Source organism: Myzus persicae, unplaced genomic scaffold (genome assembly GCF_001856785.1).
Source record: "Myzus persicae strain clone G006 unplaced genomic scaffold, MPER_G0061.0, whole genome shotgun sequence".
In the NCBI taxonomy this organism is placed as follows: domain Eukaryota; kingdom Metazoa; phylum Arthropoda; class Insecta; order Hemiptera; family Aphididae; genus Myzus; species Myzus persicae.
This window is the reverse complement of record NW_019100725.1, coordinates 491,322-513,268: the sequence shown is the minus strand read 5'-3', so window position 1 is coordinate 513,268 and position 21,947 is coordinate 491,322. Positions and strand designations below refer to the sequence as shown.

At 30.2% G+C, this 21,947-nt stretch overlaps 1 long non-coding RNA gene across 1 annotated transcript in view; it reads left to right on the top strand.

The window, feature by feature from the left end:
• LOC111042651 overlaps positions 1 to 21,376 on the top strand; it is a 41,522-nt gene extending 20,146 nt beyond the window's left edge. Inside the window, exon 3 of the long non-coding RNA XR_002605490.1 lies at positions 21,146 to 21,376. This is a non-coding gene — a long non-coding RNA (uncharacterized LOC111042651). The remainder of the gene's footprint in view (positions 1 to 21,145) is intronic.
• The last annotated feature ends 571 nt before the right edge of the window (positions 21,377 to 21,947 follow it).

Below are 21,947 nucleotides of genomic sequence, written 5' to 3'. Positions count from 1 at the left end.
CATAGGAATAGTATCTGAAATTGATTTATACACACCTGTTTCGTGTTATATTAGATTTAATTTTTTATTTAATCACATGTAAATGTGTCAATAAATACAAATAACAAATATTTTAATAAATCAGATTTAGTTAAAATATAATAATGTACAAAACAATACAAGTAATTGATAAACACACATATCAGTGGCTCAAATTTAACTATACTGTAAAAATTGAGATAAGGAAAAGTTTGTTTTCTTAAGTGAAATGCGTCTAGGTGTGTTGTGTGTAAACCTATTTTGTTCTTAAATTGAAACACATTTTCCAAAACTATTTTTTTGGCCTTCATACTTATAGAGTATTAATGTTGAAACGGACTTAAATAATCATATTAAATAAATAAATTATAAATAATATTATATTTATTCTTGACTACCTATTACATTCAATTATTAGAAAATACCGAAATTGAAATGGCGTAAGACTTGTCTTCAAATAACCAAAAATAATCAAATAGTACACACTTTTTAAAACCATTTTCTTCTCCGTCAAACGATTGATACCGATTTCCTTAAAAAAAAAATAAATATATTGTCTGGACCTTACAGGTCTCTTATTGCGTGGTTCTTGAGTTTTGTACTCATCGCGGCCATAGCTCCTCAGATAGACGAATGGTCAACAATATTCAAATTCGTATCGAAATCCACACCTAAATAATTTATTGGTTACCTGGTATTACACAACAGAATAGGTACACATATCGAGTTTTGATTATAAAAACGAGATGATTCGAATTTCGTATATAATATACCTGCCGTTGTAATACAGCCGGTTGCGCCCAATTGGATCGTATTTTGCGAGAGAAGAAAAAAAAAGTGATAACCGTACGCGAAATAAAAAGATGCGCGACGGGAATAAACAAGGCGAATAGTGCTGTTATAGTGCTGAATTATAGTTTCTGAGTGCACTGTAGTATGATTATATTAGTGAAAATACTGTGTGAATTATAATATCGGTCGATTTAAGTCTTACATTTTGGTTTTGCAACCACAGCTGCAATGTCACTCGTTGTTTTATTTAGCGAAAATTGGTTGTGCATGCACACATTGTCGGCGTTCGATGTAAACTACGACGTCAAGCCAACGGGTATTTTTTCAGTTCTTTATTTACATTTTTAATATTTTTAGATTGATTGAATTTATTTTGAGGACGTTCATACCCACTTGGCACTCAACTAATACGGGGACACGAGTTTCTTAAGCGAGTTACAATAGTTTATCAAAGTAAGACGGACGTGATGCTTGAAGCGATGTGCTCAATTGGAATATATTAATGCTGTTTGTTTGAACTGCCTAGTTTCAACTTATACGAGTTATTTTATGCCGTTTAATGGTTTAGCTATTTCTGCTGTATTACGACCAAAATTGTACTATAGTTCGGTGCTTCCGCAGGAAAAGAAACGGACGTGTACCAGACCGACACGTGACTATTATAATATAAGGGTAGACTTTCGGTGGTTCCTTTTCAAAAGCAACCTAATAAATAGTAGATACGTTCTCGAAAAAAAAACCTGTAAATTATGGATTGTGGCGTAGCGAAAAATAAAAAACACAAAAGGATGTTTTTTCACCGTCCCTTACGTATTGTTAGAAAATATATTGTAATAATAATTATGAACAAACATACAATGTGTAAACATAATCCATATAAAACGTTAGAAAAAAAAAAATGAAGTGTGTATAATAAATAAAGTACCGTCGTGCAAGGCCGTATCTGGGGTAACACCCCCCGAAAATTTTCGTGTTATATTATGTGGTAGTAAAATAACCATATATTAATATATTAAAAACTAAAATTAAAAACATTGTACCTAATACTAATAAGTGGACTAAACTGACATCAATGTGTGATAAACGGTGGGTTGAAAACCACAACGGAACTCAAAGATTATAATAAAATTAGAGTACATTTTTTTAGCTTAATACTTGGCTTCTACTTATATTGTACGTAGGTAGGTACTTCTGTTCACACTACACTCTACTATAGTAATATAGTGCACAATGCACTGCAGCAAATAATTTGAATCGTCGGCGTAGACGTGAAACCCGAAAACAATGTGTGTTTTATTATTTCAATAACCAAGCATTGTTGGATGAAAATAGAAAAGCTCTTTTGACTTTTGTTCGTAGATAATAATATGTACCCGTAGTATACATGCACAACAATCTCTTCATTGTACGGACGGTGAAAAGCTGGTCGGTCGTCTATTATACAAACTACGTAAACGACTACCTATTTGCACCGTAAGTGGCGCGGCTCGACTCACGAACGAGTAATACATAATTTGTATACGCGAGGGGTATAAACATTAAGCATACAGGAATTTTCTTTTATGTTCACACCGTTTACTGTGTGATTAAACGGCAAAAGGTGATGATTACTATTGCCGGCCGAGTGATGCGAGAGGAAAAAAGAAAACGCAGTCGAAACAACGAGAGCGTCGACGAGTGTGTGTTTTAATTAAACGTACAGCGTGAAAACCGCAACATAAACACGCCGACAAAACCGTAGAACAAATATTGTTATTACTTTCTCATTATCGTCATCGGGAATATTGCAATTTTCGACCACGACTTTTTCCGGGAAAAATATCGATACAATCTCGCGTGAAACTCTGTTCGAAATTTTGAAATATCGTAGTTCGTACCTCTACGCTCGACGTGCAGACGGAATCGTAACATCATAATGAAACACGCGTTATTCGATTCTTGTACTCATCCGACTCGTACCGTTTTCCGGAGTACCAGATCCATCAATACATATACCATGAGTAATCACAATTCACAAGAAGGTATAGCTTGTAGTCGTCTACTTTGTTTCCGTTTTTGGTTTTTACAATATATTTTTTTATTTTTACCTAACTTTGTAATATTACGATCCCAGCTATTAAACAATGATGCTGCGGAGTCAAGTTTGTTATTAGCCTTCCCTCGTACCTGTCCAGGCTTGAGGAGATTCATAAAACAAATGCTAGGCACCTATATAACGCTATACTATCGTAATGCGAATACGGTTTATAGAGGGGAAAAAAGGGCAATATTGTTACATGCCGAAACCTAATCATGATGATTTAAAAAAGTACTGCCTTTGGTTTATAGGGCTTTTTTTGGGTTCATTAAGGTAGCGCCGGTTATTAGCTAGGCTGGTGCTGCGGATGAAGTCTAGCCACGCATATATGATTGAGCTTATTCTTAGTGATCTGTTCGAGTACCTATATTCTCGCAACATACTTCATAATATTGTCATCGTTCCATCGTCTTACAACGGCTGGCTGATGTATAATGAAACTAGCAATTCGATCATTGCACCCTCGTTCAGCTATCGCCTGGCAAATTACATAGGTCCTAAAACGCGGTTATGTTATTATAACCAATATTAAAACGTCTTATTGGTGGGTACCTGTACTATGGTACTGTGGTACCTCAATTGCTCGTTTCGAAATCGATCGAATACACTGCATAAGACGTCTCGCCTTTCATATCGTTCTGGTGTTCCGTTCCTATTCATATCGCGTAAGAGATGCTCATTATACTTCGTATTTTCAATTTTTAACAACAATTATGGCTTTTATAATATGCCGATCCGTCACTGTTAATGTGGATACCTAATAGTACAAAATGTGTCCATACTCTGTAAACAACGATAGTGGAAGTTATAATAGTTCTAAACGCCATTGCAGCTTGCTGTTAAATTATGTCGTTGCGGCGTGTCATTTATAACCACTTCACACATTGTTGTGTTACCATTTAACGCAGTGTTGAGGTACTATTTCGCTGTCATCGTATTCCGTGTGATTAACACGTTACCATCATAATATACCAAATAATATTGAAAACACACAAACTACTTCGCTGCGGTTATTAAACGTGGTTATTTAATGACAATAGCGAAACCGTTGTACCTACAAAAATATCGTTTCATTTGGAGAACGACAATAAAACACGGTCCGCATGGGATTTGCTGACAGAGTGTATATATAATAGTGTACTTTTATCCGAAATATTTCCCGAGAGTGTGGTTACGTGAGGACACGCGAAGTGACGTAGATTTGTATCGGGCTCGTTATTTTTGTTTGATAACGAGAACACCAAGACCTTACAAATTTTCATAATTTTCATACAAATTCATACAAATTACGTACTTACTAAATATTGGCGAAGGAAATTTTCAAAAATTCTAAATGGGTGGGACCGGGGTGATGCACGTGTTCTAAAGGTAGTTTTACAAGTGAACTTTATAATAATGATCAAAATTATTTAGTTGATCAATTTTTGCCATTGCGATGTGTTGATAACATTGGTCACGGACCCGCGAGTTTCTTATCATCAGCCGCTTACCTTGTCTGACATATATTTTGATTAATACTCTATTACTGTTATTCACTAGGAATTTTCCATAATAATAATTAATATTTGGGTAGAAAAAAATATCAAACGATTTTCAAACAACCATTATTGAGGTCACAAATGTCTTAAACCTAATTATTAATGTTTATTGCAATAAATTAATTTGTTTTTATATCACAGAATTATTATAACTATTTCACTTTTATTTAAGTTTGTTAAATTAACTTTTTGTAAAATGTGTCTAATGATTAAATTGTAATGCTGTCTGTTGGTTTAGAATAAGTAATACTCATATTAAATCTTAGCTGTTTGCTAAAAAATTAAAAGTTAAAAAAGTTATAAGGTATATTGTAGCCAATGTCGTACATAAGATTTTTCAATGTGGGGGGAAAGGGGGGGGGCTAAACCAAGTAAATCAAAATGCTTTAAATTATGATAGGTCGTTATTACTTATCCCGTAACCGTAATAACCTCTACGAATAGTTGATAATACACAAAATGTTTCTTCAGAACCGTTTTTAGAAATATCATGGTCTGCGATTTGCCTTTCATTATATACGATTTATACCATAATACGGGAAATGGGGGGGGGGGAGAGGGCTGAAATCCCCCGTAAGTATATTTTGGTCGAAACACATTTTTATAAAGATAAAGAATATAGAGCTGTTCAATAAAGAGATCGTACGTTAAATTGGTTACAATATTATACTTAATACTCTTATTCAATTGTTTTTTGAGTTTAATTCAATTATCGGATTTCTTATGTTTACATTGGAATTTCCGTTATTAGCTGAAATTTTGATATAACATGTTGTGTAAAGATATTAATACGAAAATATGTATCTCATATAGCATTAGAACTTTTAGAACCAACCATAAACATTAAGTTGAGATAATGTTATTTTCGCATTAAGTTATATATAAGCAAACGGTCTCCAGCCAACGGCACCTCATGATTTTTTAATTTGTCCACCACTTAACAAGTTGAATGAAGTTTTAATATTAAACTCTAAGACCATAGCTTTATATTAGATAGTATATTCAAGTATTTATCGTGAACAAATCAGTCCATCCAATAAAAAGAAAATAATGAGATTATTTTTTACCTTTATAAAAGTATATGGAGAAATTAATCATAAAATAGCAAAACAATTATTCATCTCTCTTCCAAAAAAAAAAATTCTGTTGGTGATGTTAAAAATTTTCTCAGGTTTAGTTGGCTCAAAAAAACAATTAGGGACTCCTGTACTATAAACCAACACAATATGATGAATTAACGAGATAGAAATAACAGCCAACCCTATTGACAAGTGTTTTTTAAACGTATGTTTAGATATATTTTTAACATTTTATGATTTACCACGTTCAAAGACTAATTAATAGCTTCTGTTTCTCCTCAATTTTGTTATAACAGTCGTTACTCGTTTGTAGTATGGTAAAATCAATTATTTTACCATTTGTAATTAACTCATTTAGTTTTTGACAATCTAACTTGAAATAATAATCTTATAAAAACATCACTGTATGATAGTTGATAGGAAGTGGAACAATGAGTTGGAACAAATTATAAATATAATCGAAAAGTCAACTCCAAGTATAAAATATGACAGAGAAACTGGAAAGAGTGATAACAAGAAGGGCTCCTTATTTCACCGGAACAGTGTACACGCTTTCACGGGATTCCGTAAAATTGAGGTTCAATTTACAAGACCCGTTGCTTAAAATGTTCCGTGAATTTATAATATTATTCCATGTGTATTCGTGAATTATTGTATTCACGTATTAACGAGAATTTGTGTAATCACGTATTCACGTCTCACTTATTCAGTTCTCTATTTTTATTCCTAGGGAAAGATGATTTTGCTCATATCAAAAATATAAAATACGACAGAATTAATATTAAACCGCACTTAAAACAGGTTTTTGTAATGCGATATCCTTAGTTCTCAACAATTATTTCTTTTTGTGAAATTAATAACTGTTTATACAGTCTTGATAGAGTCTTTGACTATCTTAAACCGTGCTATTTTTGATATAAATAATATTCATTTTTAGCTGGTCCCAATTACAATTATTCAAGTGAATATAATTCTGACGTATGTTCACGTGAGTCTTAGCATATTTTATTAATTAACGTGTTCACGATATACGTGTTTTATTTTGTTAAATTTACGTGTTCACGATATCTTGTACAGTGTACACTTATATTTGTATTCACTTAAAAAATAAGACCCCTGGACTAACGACAGACGACGAGGAATTAAGAAAAACACACAAGAGGAAACCACTGGAAGACAAAAAAAATATTTTTACATTAAAGAAAAATATTATTTCATAAAATGTTGAAATATTGATGCCTTGTAATTATCTGATAAAAAATATTTATTTGATTTCTCTTGAGGATAGTTTGTAGTTGTACATCACATTTATAAAATAGTGAAATAAAATCATAACACAAGGCTTACGGTGGTAATATGATTTACTAACAAATTAATTTAAAACGAATTTATCATGTGTCTATTAAAAATATATATTTATTTATTCGTATTACGGTAAGTAATACGATATCATAGTAAATAAAGCTACATTGTTTTTAAGTTCAAATTTATAGAAAAAATCATATCAGGAGAAACAATTTCATTGTACTCATGTGTAGAGTGTAGATATAAATATATAATATATGATATGAATTAATTTAACCCTCGTTCCCTTGGTTGAGCAATCCACCCTCAGTGTAACCCTTCGTAAGTTTGGTTATTGAATGGTAGAATTGTGACGGATCCGCCCTTTAGTGGCTTGTGAGTATTACAAATTTAAAACCAACAAATATAATTAATTAACTATACTCAGCAACTTTTGCTTTTACTAATGTTACATTTTTTTCATACATATTATTAACAATAATCGAAATAATTGAATTAAGAAAAATGTAAATATATTTTTAAAAAATTGATAAGAATAATAAATATTACACTATACAAAGAGTGGATTCGGGAAAGTGTTCGAACCGAACATTGGTTTTCGTGTCAACAAACAGTTTTCTTAACTGTCGGGACTACAGACAAGTTATCGGAGGGATGATCAACACGAAACTCGTGATAGATAAATAAATTTCAAATGGGACATTTAGTCGAAAAATCAAGTATAAACTAAAACCACACACACACACACACACACACATACACAAGAAATTGGTTCACAAAATGCTATGATTAAAATGTGATCAACGCTAAGAGCGTACTTACTTGTAAAATGTATTTAATTTCAGTTTTCAAGGGCTATATTATAATTAGATAAAGTCCAGAAACCCTGCTTAGCAATCTTATGATGTGTGGGTCGTAAGTAAAGGCGGAAACACTTATGATCACTAAATTTTATAAAAATGTTCGAATCAAGACCAATCTTAAGACCAGGACTTAAAACCGTTAACCGGTTTGCAACGAAAATCGGTAAAAAATCGATAATTTAAGAACGAAAAACCGATAACCACTTTATTTTAGTAACGCTAGGAGCACTAATTGGTTACCGGTTATCAAGATAATTATTTAAGTATTAATATCAAAGCGGTTAATTTTTATTTTCGAACTTGGTTTTATAACCAAAACCTATCCCTGACCAAAATGATTAAAGGTTTTTGGTTTTTGGTTTATGTATTTAATATTTTAAATACACACATATTATATTGCGTTTTATATTTTTTCCAATTGTTGAACTAATTTTCCAGCTATTTCTAAATTATTTACATTAATTGCAGCCAAACAATTATAATATAGGAAATAGGCATATCTAAACATTATAAAAACCATCATCAATTATGTGAACGATGCTGCTCTGCGCATTGTAATGATGTTTGGATATCGGATGTTCGAATTATAAAATGGTTTTACACGTTTATCATATTTGTTGTCATTCACAATATTTTATCAATTGACTTAGTAGGAGATGAACCTACCTAGTTATTATATCGTGTCATGTTAAATGTATGCTTTGCTTATCATATTAAATTCAACATTTTAAATAACAGGTGAATACCTGCATTAAAATTTGAATTAAGAACTTTCTTCTTAAAACTTCTTTACGTACAATGGAACTGAAATTAATACATTTAAATTTGCACACTTTAACTTATTTTGTGATATTCAAGATAATAGTATAGCGCTTATTTATGCAATTTTAAGTTGTATACAATTCTAACTCAGGTAATGAGAAATTGAGAACAGAGACTCTAATAGACGAAGTTCACATGCCTATGACATAATATGAAAAATTAAGATTTTCAAAAACTGGTTTTAATCAGTAATTGATTACCGAAAAAACTAATCAACTGTTGTAAACGATTAACGGAAATTCATTATGTTTATAATATCTTTAGAGAAACCATTACCAGTCACCATAAAATAAAAATAAAACTGAGCAGATTACCAATTTTTTTAGAAGCAGTTTCAAGCTCTCCTAATACTTTATTTTACTTGGGTTTCTTTGTAAATTTTCTATTCAACTCAACACATTCGTCACATTCGTCGAAAATTTCAATTAAGACATTTTTATAATGACGTAATTTCAATTATTACACATTATTACATTTTATGATTTTAATTTTATACATTATCATCATAAGTAAATATGTTACATTTACTTTAAAGTCTTAAGTTAAAAGGTATTAATTAAACATGTTTGTGTTGTTGTAATAGCTAAGGCGTAGGGTCGCTTGAAGTGTAGCATCACTTAAATGGAACACTTTGTATACATATTTTAATAATTTTTATTTCTGACCAGTGGTGTATGAAACACGGTGGTATTATGGCGAAGACGAAACGTCAACTCTAAAAAAAAAAAATATAAACTAAAACTTTACCCGGAAACGTCAAAAATTGATATACATGAACTTTACGTTCCGATGCAAAAAGGCCAAAAGACCCGAAAAGGTCCCGACACTCAGAATCCAAAAAGCCAGTGAAATAAACGATAATTCATAAACGGAAATGTCTGCAGCAAAGAACGACGCCTTTATATATTTTCTAAACCATACGTTGTATTCCTATTCACATAGTAAAACTATTTTTAGTTGCGATTGTTTGGTTATGTCTTACACAATTGAACTGCAGTTTAAAAAGAAGGAGATAAGCAAAAATAAAAATAGCAATCAAAAATTGTATTATGTGAAAATCCACACTCCGAGTTAGTGAAATCATTAAAATAAAGTAAAGGTTGAAATTTTCCCTCTTAATAATTATAAGCTATCGTGTAAATATATTAAGTAATATAACAATGTATTGTGTACACTGTGCACATATATTACATTAATATACTTAATATTGAAACGAAATTATATTATATTTATTGCTATATGAGAACTAGGAAGAACAAATGACGTAAGGATGTGTAAACATGTTCAGAAGTTATTTTCGGATAAAAAAACAGTAAGTTTTTGTTATTTTAAAACAAGATTTATGATCTTTTTAATGTAAAATAATGTATATGTGATGCTATGGAAAATATCTACAAAGTCCATAACGATTATTATTTACTACATTATTTAGTCGTTTTACGACCATTGTACACGAATAATATTGTTATGGTATGACGTGTTTTCACTTGCACGATAACTGAAATAATTCAAATATATCGTCAAACGTAACTGGATTAGGATATTTATTTATTCAAGATAATAATATGCATATACATTTTATAACATTCTAGAACAGTTAAAAAACAATAACCATAATTATAATTGTAGAAAAGACGTGCATAATACTAAATGAAAAATAAATGTTTTTTTTTTTAATTTAAATGAAAAATCCAGTCGTGAAAGGCACCAGAAAATGCCTCATTCGGAAATGCTTACAAATACTTACTTATCTCTTTATTTTTGATGATTTCATTATGATAATATACGCTGCTAGGTGTAATGATTCCATTTATTCGGTACTAAAGGATATGGCGATTTTTACGATAAGGCAGTTTCACCTTTTTTTTTATTTATTATTTTTCGTCAAAACATTCAGGAAAAATGTAAAAATCCTTTCTTTTCGCTGGTCATTTCAACCTAATACTAGTCGAGTGAAAGATGTTGCTAGATTTGAACGAAATCAAAATAAAGTCAATCATGTTTTACTTTATCCAGTGACTTCAATTTTTTTTGTTGTGTGACAAGTGTAAATTTTGGTGTACGTGATTTATTTTCGCCGTCTGTCTTAAAAACTAGATAGTTGAGATAGAGAAAAACTTAGATCTGTGTTTTATTATCTAAGCGTTTTGGAACTAAATTATAATTGATACGGAAAAAAAATGATCTGTACCAATTCTATACAACATACTGTACTAAAGAGTTCGGTGAAAGAAATTTCGAATTCATATTCTGTGCCATACGGACCGTTAAAATATAAGTTTTACTTTTCTGTCACTTTTTTCTGTATATTATGTCGGTCACTCTAGTTCTTAACGTCCACCGCCCACTACGTCCTCTAAAAGTATTATATATTCTCTTCGTATTCAACATTGCATTACCATATTTTTTACTCAGCATCATCCTCCTTAGGTCTTTCTATTTTCTACGAATCAGTCTACGCTCGGTCAAAAACTATATTTACTGCGTCTCCGAGTATTTGTTTATATCACGTAAAGACCCGGTTGCGACCTTTACGTGCACTCACTGTAAATTAAATTCCTGTTATAAAGAATCAAAAAAAAAAAATAAGTAAAAAGCCCGAGTATCTTACTTTTAATAATCTATCCGTACCTCGCAGATATGTGTTCGAAATTATTTGCAGTTTAACGGATGACGCGAAGAAAGAAAATGTTCTTATTATTATATTTTATCCAATAGTTTCCGTTTTCGAGTTTGTCGTTTAAAAATAATTTAGTTTTGTTTTATTATTACAATGTTAGTATAGGTATTATTCCACCTCTCTGAAACTAAATCAATAACCGACTACTGTATTAAAAAAAAATCTAGAAATGTCTTACTTACGTTTCATTCATGTTGCGAATATATAAATAATTAATATGTGAAACAATGTTAATTTATTGATCTCCGCCTAGAACAGTAGCTTGTAATGAATAATTTATTTATCACTGCATATTTTAAATCTGTTATGATAACATTCAAGACCAGCGATGATAATAAATATTTACGACCTATCGATTTAAAAAAATTGAATATTATGCACCGCACTAGTTTTAAGCTTAATACAAACTATTTAATTTAGATAATTAAGTGCATTTACTTTGTTTAAAAAAAAAACCACTGCATATACGCTCATACTATGTACACAAATGCCTAGTAAGTATTTGTATCAATTACTTAGGAAATTTACCGTAAAACCTGTTCCATATCCATTTAATACTTTTGAAAAATATTAAAAATAGCGTATAAAAATCTCGAAATACATCATTCGTATTTCATATTGAATTTCCCACTGTTCATCTTACGTGTACACGTAATAGTGTATCATAATATTACTATTTAAGATATTAATTTCAATAAAATATTATGTGTTCAGATGTTTTCAATTTTTACCACACTATTGTATTTGAATATTTCTAGATCTTAATTCTTATTACTAACTATTCGTATCGCGTTACTTCAACGTTTATGGAATTCATAAGCGATTCTTCCAATTGTGTGAATATTCTCAGAAAATCTAGTATTAGAAATACCCCACCGTTTTGGGATGAAGTAAAGGACGAAATTCCGTTCTTTGCAATATCGTTGATGGCATGAAGGATTATTCCCTCGGTTGATATGAAGATCTCGGTTTTATATTATATACTTAGATATATATATATATATATTATATATATATGGCTCAGTGCACTATTCAATATCTTTATATCAGAAATACTGGAAGTGAACAATTTTAAATGACTCAACTATATCCGTATCACGAAGACCATAGAAAAACATTATATATTTTATTCAATATTATTCTAAACTTGGTTTAAATATTTGTTATCATTTGATTTTGATATTTTTACATTCATACAATTCACGAGACATGCACGATACCATATTGTTTTTATTTTTATGGAAGATTCATCCGATTTCTACGCTTGGTTTAATAATATTATTATACTGTTTCTGTCATAATGCAGAATTCGCGAATGTGTTAAAAACGCCGAGCTCGCGAAAATTGTTGAATGCAAACTTTGTAAATAATATTCGTAGTAATATTATTGTGAGAGTGTTTTAAAGTAGGTATATTAATATAATATGGCTGTAAATTATAATATTATAGGTAATTAATTTGTATAGTCAATTAATTTATTTTTGTTTGTTTGTTCATCGAGAGGGTATAATCAATTTCACTTTTACATTTTAATCGTCACTATTATAAAAATTATTATTATTATATCAAATGGCAAATAAAAGGTTGGCTTTTTTTTTTTTAATGCGTCCCTCATCTGCTCGTCTGTTCTCGATTTAAAATCGATGCCCAATTAATACTAGTCCACACCTAAATTATTATTATAATATCATTGCGCGCATTCGCCACCACAATCCGCCGAGTCGATTAACCGAGCAATGCGTATTGTTTTTGATTGCGACCGCAGAGTCCGCTCAAAACTCCAATTTATAGTTCCATCGATATTATTACGATAACCATCGTGCCATCACACCATTCCACAATATTATTGTAATTCGACGGTATGTTATTATTATTATTATTATTATTATTTATACGTAATCATAATATTATATAACAATATGTAGGTCAACCCATATTATTACGACGTTATTCAGCGGAGGTGTACCTATTATTTGTTCGACACGCCGGCCCGCGAGAGCTTATCATTTCGAGTACGGCGAATTCGAATTATTTTCTGTTCCAGTAAAATACCATTAGACCATAATATTGGCGTGCGCAGACCACCATGACGTGGGAACGCCGACGTCCTGGTCGTCCCCGAAGTATTGTGTTTTATAGTCGACCGCCGGCCGATTCGCATTGTCACCCCGAGGAAATCGAGTTTCCGACCTAAACAGAGCTGTGCACAGTAATAACCATAATAATATATACGACGTTACGTAATAATAACTGTGCACAAAATGCATGGTGTGGGGACACGGCCTCCTGGACGTAGCTTTAACAATAATACCACTGCGGAATCACGCCGCCTCGAAACCGGCGAAAGTTTGCAGTCCTCGGCCTCTGTTGCCGCCTCGTTATATATTTTATACATTTCCCTCGTATAGCAACCCTCCGAGCCGAGCACGCGTATTAGAAACAATATTATCATAATACGACGTTATGAGAGGGACGATTGAAAATGTAGGTAGTCTCTAATTATCACGTTTGAAATCGTCTTCGTCTTCTTTGTTTTCTTTATTTATATTTTTATCGAATTACCCGGTTTCAGACCGAAACTTATTGCGAATAATATAACGTCAATTATAGTCGGCGTCTCTCGAAAACCTCAATACGCCCCTGTATCAGTTGTAATATGATGTATATCGACTTTCAGTGTATTTACAACCTATAACAAGTTATGTAGATATTTACGCTGATACGGTTCTTAATAATATAATATTACATGAATGAATTATAAGCATAGCTTGAAAAAATAAAAATATACTTTAAAATGCCCCCAAAATAAGAACATTGTTAGAGCAAATAAATAAAAAATTGTTTAAGTTTATAAAAATAAATAAATATGTACTTAATTTTAAATAAAAACAATAGTTAATATTCTGTAAATTCATAAAGTGCAGTTATTTAATTAAAAATAATAATACTTAGGTACTAAATTATTGGTTGTGATTAGTAATGTAAAATTTTAGAAATTGAATGTTCAAGAACTTTCTAAGAAAAAAACGTCTGGAAATGTCATAAATATTATTTTTTAATAGAGCTTATTTTTTTACTTTAGGTGTGTAAAATTAGAAATGTTAATTGAATTTTCAAGTATATTCCATGACATAAAAAGCATAAGTAGCTTACAAATTGTATGAATTGAAATATTTTGTTTTTAAACATAATTAATAAGTACAGAAGTAGTGATAATGTTTAATAAATGCGTGGTAGAATAGCATTCGCAGTATTGCTATTTTGTCAAAACAAAATTAATGTAAATAAAAACAAATAATAACATTTTATTTCTTGGAAATTTCCGGCAGTCAGACATTTCCAATTATAAAATATATCTAAACAGAAATTTCCTACTTACATCGCTAGTTTGATAAATTAATTATAAAAGGTCTTCTCACTGGAATAACATATCTACGGACTTTAATTTGAGATATTGATGTATTATATATTATATATTACACCCAATATCCTAAAAAAACTTACATAGGCCATAATACAATGTTCAATTTAATCGTTTACGTATACGTACATCGCATAGGTACTTTCTTACCAAGTTACACTTGCAAACTTGACTTAAATTGCTCTCCTCCGTGTACACTTCATTCAAATCAATGTATTCTGTGACCTCCCCATATTCTATTTGATTGCCCCGCCCTGCAAGCCAGACGACTTAGTATTTTTAACTCTTGAAACGCTTGATATTTCTTTCAACCTCCACTCAATTTTAAACGAAAAATCTGTAAATGTAATAAAAATCATCTGCAAAAATTATCTATCTCAAATTATCTGCACTTTGATGCTGGAGGCCGGTAATATACTGTTAATTAATTATATTTTGTACTTTATGTAATTTGTCGAGTTATCATAGTTGTACAATACTAATGGCTTTCTAAAAAAAATATATTACATTTTAATAAATTGAATATATTTTTGTATACACTATTAATCGATAATATGTATTATCCAAATTATCAAAAGTGAGTATTATTTATCGGTCTCTTTGCCATCATAAGCTTAAAAATCATCCGAATCTTTGTGAAATAAAATTAATGAAGATTGGTAACGTATGCTAAAAAAGAATAAATTCTCAAATAGCCTACACATATTTGCATATAAGTACCTATACATAGCTGGCACTGTATTTAAGGGGGGAGGGAGTTTACCGGGTCTCAACTTTAAGAGTATTATTTTTTCATTTTATGCATTATAATGGCTAAGTGGATAAATACTTAAAAAAAAAAAATTGCTAACGATTTGCCATTATTGTTGAATATTTAGTCCAAGCGGACTAAATGCTAAATGTGGCACCGCACTGAGCGAACAGTGTTTTTATTTAAATATAAAAAGATGTCAATTATTTGTACAACACGTCGCATGTTTAATAAAAAAAAAATACTATCATGCAGTAAAGTTTTATATAGTGAAATTGTTTAGATCGTCAAGTCGCGGTTAATATCGGTTTGTTTTTTGATCATCAAGTATGGTATTTCGATTAAATTCTATATTCTATTAAATACATTATATAATTAAACAAATACAAAATGTATATATAGGTACTCGATATCGGATTAACTAATATTTAATATTTTATAACGTGCACATTTTTCACTCCCAAGAGGCGTATCGAATTCAAATATTAAATTTGATTTGGATTTCATGGCAACGCTCATTTGTTTAATCATGCCAAAGTTATATTATTTTCAGCTAAATATTTTTATTAATTTCATTGCACTAATTATTGATTTTTTTTATTCTAAGTTATTCGTTTTTATTTTAATTTATTTGTCATAGCATGATTCAAATGTATGTTATCGACGACCTTTCGCCATAATTTATTGCGACCAATAAACTCACCAAGACCGTTGGTTATCTAATATATAACTTAAAATATTCGATACCATAATCCTACGATAGTTACATAGTCTATTAATATCCACTAAACGTATAATATTATGTTGTAACATGATTAATATTATTTTACAAAATGGATACTTATATTTTGCGTTTACGCGGTAATTCAAGTGTGATGTCAGATGATAATAAGTCACTGCAGCTATAATATGTAACAGTCAGATTAATGTTATAAAACCAATTAGAATGTTTAAGAATGATTTCAAGTCATTTTATAATATTGTTTCTCAGTAAAGGCAAATTTCCGAAAAAAACAAATTTAGAAAAATCAAAGTAAGGCTTAAATTAGTAAGCAATATGTGTTCGATTTTCAACATTCAACATGCCTACAGATTATATAGAATTTTAATTCAAGAATCATATATTTTATTATACGACAGTTTTCTTAATTGAAATGGAAATAAAGATGTGATAATATTTTTATCCCCTAATTTTATTTTTACCTTTTACAAAACAATATTGAAATGGTCTGTGATTTGGGGTTAGGACGTCCGTCCTCGTCATTGCAAAGCGATGATTTCCCGTAGCAAATACTCGGAATACTTCCAATTTGTATTTCGTACAATATGTCCAGTGGATCGCCATCATTTTGTCAAGCAAATCCGTAGAAACGTTCAAAATCTCTCGTCTTAAATAACTTGAATGGTGCTAGTTGGATACATTGGAGCAGTGCACGTATCTAACGACGGCCGAGAACAGTTAGTTTTCGGAGAAAGAATAATAATAGATCGCAAAATATTATGTCGACAAAGTCCATCGGTGTTCGATTGTTATCCCGTTATTGACCCATTGTATAGAAGTCCGAGCAGGAGAGTACACTGCAGTGATGACTGTTAACCGTTTTATGGCTCAACCAAGAATCGACGGAATCGTGTTGTTGAGTGTTGAATGCCATGTGATTATATTAGACGTTTTCCACGCGTTGTAGGTCAAAACAATTAAGTAACTTTACGAGAACAATATCAAACTGAACAAATTACACTGTTGGAATTCATACGAATACTGTCATGAAAATTTACAAGCCCGTGATTTGTATAATGTGTAGGTACTGTCTCGATTGGTTGTCATTCATACCCGTCCGCAATGTTTGTAAATTAAAATGTCAGTTCAATTTCAACCTTTGCATTGTTATAATACGAGAATAAAAAACAACTGTAATTTAATTGTAACACGTAGTCATACGAATTTTGTGACACCAAGTCCAATAATTTAAATATAAAAATATTTTAACAATTATAAGAAACATATTGCCGCTATTTTCTCCTGGTTTTAAATGGTTATTAGTTATTACCATGTTAATCATTAATATTCAATTACTCTGAATGTATAATTTTTTCCTTATATATCCATAGTATGAGCCATGCTCATTCGTTTTCAAGCATGCATATACCTACTTATTGGATGAGCTTGCAAACTTGTTATTAATATTTTGTTTTTAAACTTTTATTTTGCCTGTTTGCTTGCTAAATACACATATTATTATTATTATTATTATTGATTCATAAGAAGCTCGCTTGTGTATTTCAACACGCATAATATAACAACATAAAACTTAAATGTAAGAAAAAATTCAATATAAGCCCTCAGTAAGTAGTAACTTACAGATGTCTTCATTTTATGTATTTTATTACATTTTCAAGTTTTTACATCTTATTATGATTTGGTATTAGAATAAGATCATAAATAATTAAATTTGAGGATAAGAAAAAATATTTATAAATAATTGAACACTTGAGTGGGAATACCATTCACTAACAGAACCTCAATTTGATTTTTAATTATTTGTCTCTTTGTTTTGTTTTGTTTTTTTTTTTTTTGCCAAACGGGTTTCTGTAATTAATGTGGTGTTAGTTTTTTTACGTTAAATAATTAATATTAAATGTCATTAGTTATTTTTTACATTCACGCGTAGCACCCACTTTCTATAGATGTACTCTGCAACAATTGATGAAATTAAATAACATTTTCAATAGTGAATATTTATTATATTATTTTAATGGTGTAAGTGTGTCGAAACATTTTATATGTTTGTGGTAGGTATCCAGACATTTTAAAGATACACACCACAAAACTTTGGTACTTCACTAATCGCTAGGTTTCATCAATATTTATGGGTATTAGCTTCAAATTCTAGAAGATTTATAGTAGGAAATGTAGTATCTCACGAGAGGTAACAGATTATACAAGCATTTGACTGGTTTATGAGAACATAAATAATGGGTTTGACTTATCAAAAAATTACATATGGTGAGAAAATGTTGAGCATTATTATTTTCTTTGAAATATTATCTATATTTAAAATTTAATTTAATAACTTGTAATTTTGAACTAACAAAAACAATTTCAAATACTATTATGATTATAACTTTGGTCTTGTTTTATTCTTAGTAATTATTACTCTTTGTAGTGTATGTTTGAATTTCGAACTTATTTTTTTCACTTAACTATTGTTGTATAATGTGTGCTTAGAGCCCTCAAAGTTTTTTCTTTCAATTTACATTCTTATTTCAGGGATGTAGATTATTTTTTTATACTCTTAACGCATGGAAACAATTAGAAACTATGGACAACATCAAATTTTTAACGTCTCATAAACAAAATGTCATAAACGATTTATCTATTTTGAGATAATATATTTTATAGAAAATCAAAATAACGTTCTGTTTTTATGATAAAATTAAATCTCAAAAATATAAGACCGTTACAGTACGTATAAATCATAAATGTGTTAGTGCGATTTAGGTCAAGATTTGTGATCGGCCAGTCTGTGTTAGTTCACAAACTACTTAATAATGGCATGTTCTGTATCTTGCCTAACTTTCGCAAGGTTTTGTGAGCATAAAATCGATTGCTATAGACTACCCCAACTCAAACCAGATATCGCATGTTTTAACTTTAGACTTGAGTTTGTCGTGTTTCTCGAGATCTAAGTAATTAAATACGCGATTTCGTATTAGAGTATATTATTGTATGTTCATTTGGATCCGTTACTAAATTATAATACGGTGACTTGTCGACAACAAGTATGCTTCTGAGCAGCAGTGTTTTTGAATTATGTTTATCATTATATTATGAGCAAATGTTTCGCAGTGTTGTCAGAGAGTATATTATACAGGTACGTCTCGTCTGTCGATACAACATGATTGTAAATTACTACAATAGATGATATTATTTTTTCGTTTTCCTTGTAAATTTCGGATCGAAAAAATAATACACCGATCAATACAATTATTATAAAATAAATAATAATAGATGTGTACAAGCCCATCTATAAGGCAAGTGACACCCAAATACGTCGATACACGATGCTATTCATTAGGTGGAGATTAGTCTATTCTCCTTATAACACTACCCCGATATCTGAAATGGCGTCTGTCTTTATTGCGAACGATTATAATTTATAGCCCGATAACTTTTGTATAACTATTTATATGTACGAAATTCATTTAACAATATGCTAAATAGAGAAAACAAATTGAATAAGCCATTTAGAAATATAATTAATTTTTTAATTTTAGAAATATTTAGAAACATTCACTACGACAAATGGCTTTTTTTTCTATTCTCCAACGAACAAAAGGTGGTTAATTATTAGTCGCAAATAGTCGTGCCATGTAAATTTCTGCCGAAAGGTAGATTTTTGCTCATCTATATTCTGTACAGTTTTTATTAATTTTTTTTTTATTACAACAAGTGCGTAGCTATTAGCCAGATTTGCTGGGGGGGGGGGGAGAGGTTGGTTATAGAACATTAGGATTTGAAATGTGTTCCAAGTATTTGTCACTAAGAACCCGAATGAGTGCAGCAGGTATTTAGAACACGTTTGTGACTGAATCCAAACACAGCGCCACACCAAGACACATTATACAATTATTATATTGTCTGAACTGTCTAATTAAACTGTTCGTGTTGTACTTGATCATCATCACGATTTACAAACAATTATTATTATTCATCATCTGTTAAATATATAGCTGTGTAAACATCATATTATATTATATTTTATCTTATTCTCGCCTATTTGACTGCAACGTATTAAAATTCAATAATCTTAAACTTCGTTATTCATTTAAGGTTTAATCGTAAAATCATTATTTTAAGAGCAAATATTATAATATTATCGTCGATTGAAGTCCATCTTGAATGTTCTATAATCATGCCTGTATAATTGAAAAACATAATATAATGAGTTATTTATTACACTTGTTGCTTTTCAGACGTATATAATAATAAGTAAGTGGCTTGGCGTGGCGCGTTGGCTGCTACCAGTCGCGGAATGCGACTGGGAGTAAGTAACGGCTACAGCTACTAGCTTCCGGATGGGTGACCATCCGGGTTCATAGTAGTTAAAAACCTTTACACACATACACGTGTTTGCTACCTACCATAACAACCGTAACAATCGTAAAAACAACTTATCGCACCAACCTTACCCCTACTATAGTAGTTCATAACCCCTACAACAGCTAATGGCCTTTGTCGCCGGGCTTAAGTTCAATAAAAAAAAAAAATAAATAATAATAAGTAAGTTACCAATATTAAATTAATAGTTGGCAGCTTTAAAAAAAATATATAATTTTATCACTTATATAAATATTTAATGCAAAGTATAAATATTTGAAAAAGATTTTCAATCATCACACTATATAATCACTGTGAACGTGCGATAATAATTTGAAAAAAGCGTCCTTAAATCGAAAATTATTGATATTTATAGACATAATAAGGACCCGAGGGATTATTAAGGAGATGGTAATTAATGCTTAGAATAAAATATGTTATTGTTGTAAATGAGCCATACAATTATGATAAAGAACCATGCTCACACATTGCAATTACTTGTTGGGTTTTTGAGTATTTAACGAAATAGCCTTTAACCAATAATCAATATATTATCTCGATGTACATTGGGTGTACGAAATAACAGTTGAATGAGTTAAATGTGAATAAAACAATTTTATATTATTGTAGGTTTTCGTACATACGAATGTTGAAGAAAAACCATTGTGAAATAAGTAATAATATTTTTTATGAAATAGGAACCTGCCAGCATTTAACCTGTAACCACCACGCAAGAAATCTCGACGGATGTACACGGCGGCTATTTGTTATTATGTTCTTCGTATTAACTATTGTACGAGATCCAGGTTTGTTATAGTTTGACTGAACTAAAACATACCGAGTTGTACAATCTCAAGACATCGTACAGTGTTGTTAACAACAGAATGATCTCAGAAAACACGACAAGGAAGGTTAACAATGAAAAAAAAATAACAACCAGTATGAAATTGTCAATTTCAAATTACTTTATTAAAAAACAAAAATGTCATTGACTGTTATTGTACAACATAAAATATGACTAAATTTGCTTAAGTTTTTTTTTTTTGTTATTCCTTTAACATTGAGCTAGAAATATAAATTTTCAATACAATTATTCTACACAAATCACTATAAATACAGAATATAAATATAGTTTTACAAATTTAGCCTTATTTTTATAAAACAACAAAAAAACATTTTTATTTATATATTTTTTTAAGTATCCATTATCTTTTATATAATATAATAAAAATTACATAGTAACGTAAATCATAACGTGTATAGAACATACATATATATATATAATATATATATATTATTGAATAAATAGTTTTTAAGCACATCGTTTTATTCTTATCTTGTATAGGTATAATAATAATGTAAAACAATATTTTAACAAAACAAAATATAATGCTGTAGACCTAGAATGGTACGTACTCGTTGTTGATCAATTATAAATTAATTAATAATACAATTATGTACTGCATTGCAGTATGAAGAGAAATAGAAAATTTGTTTTAG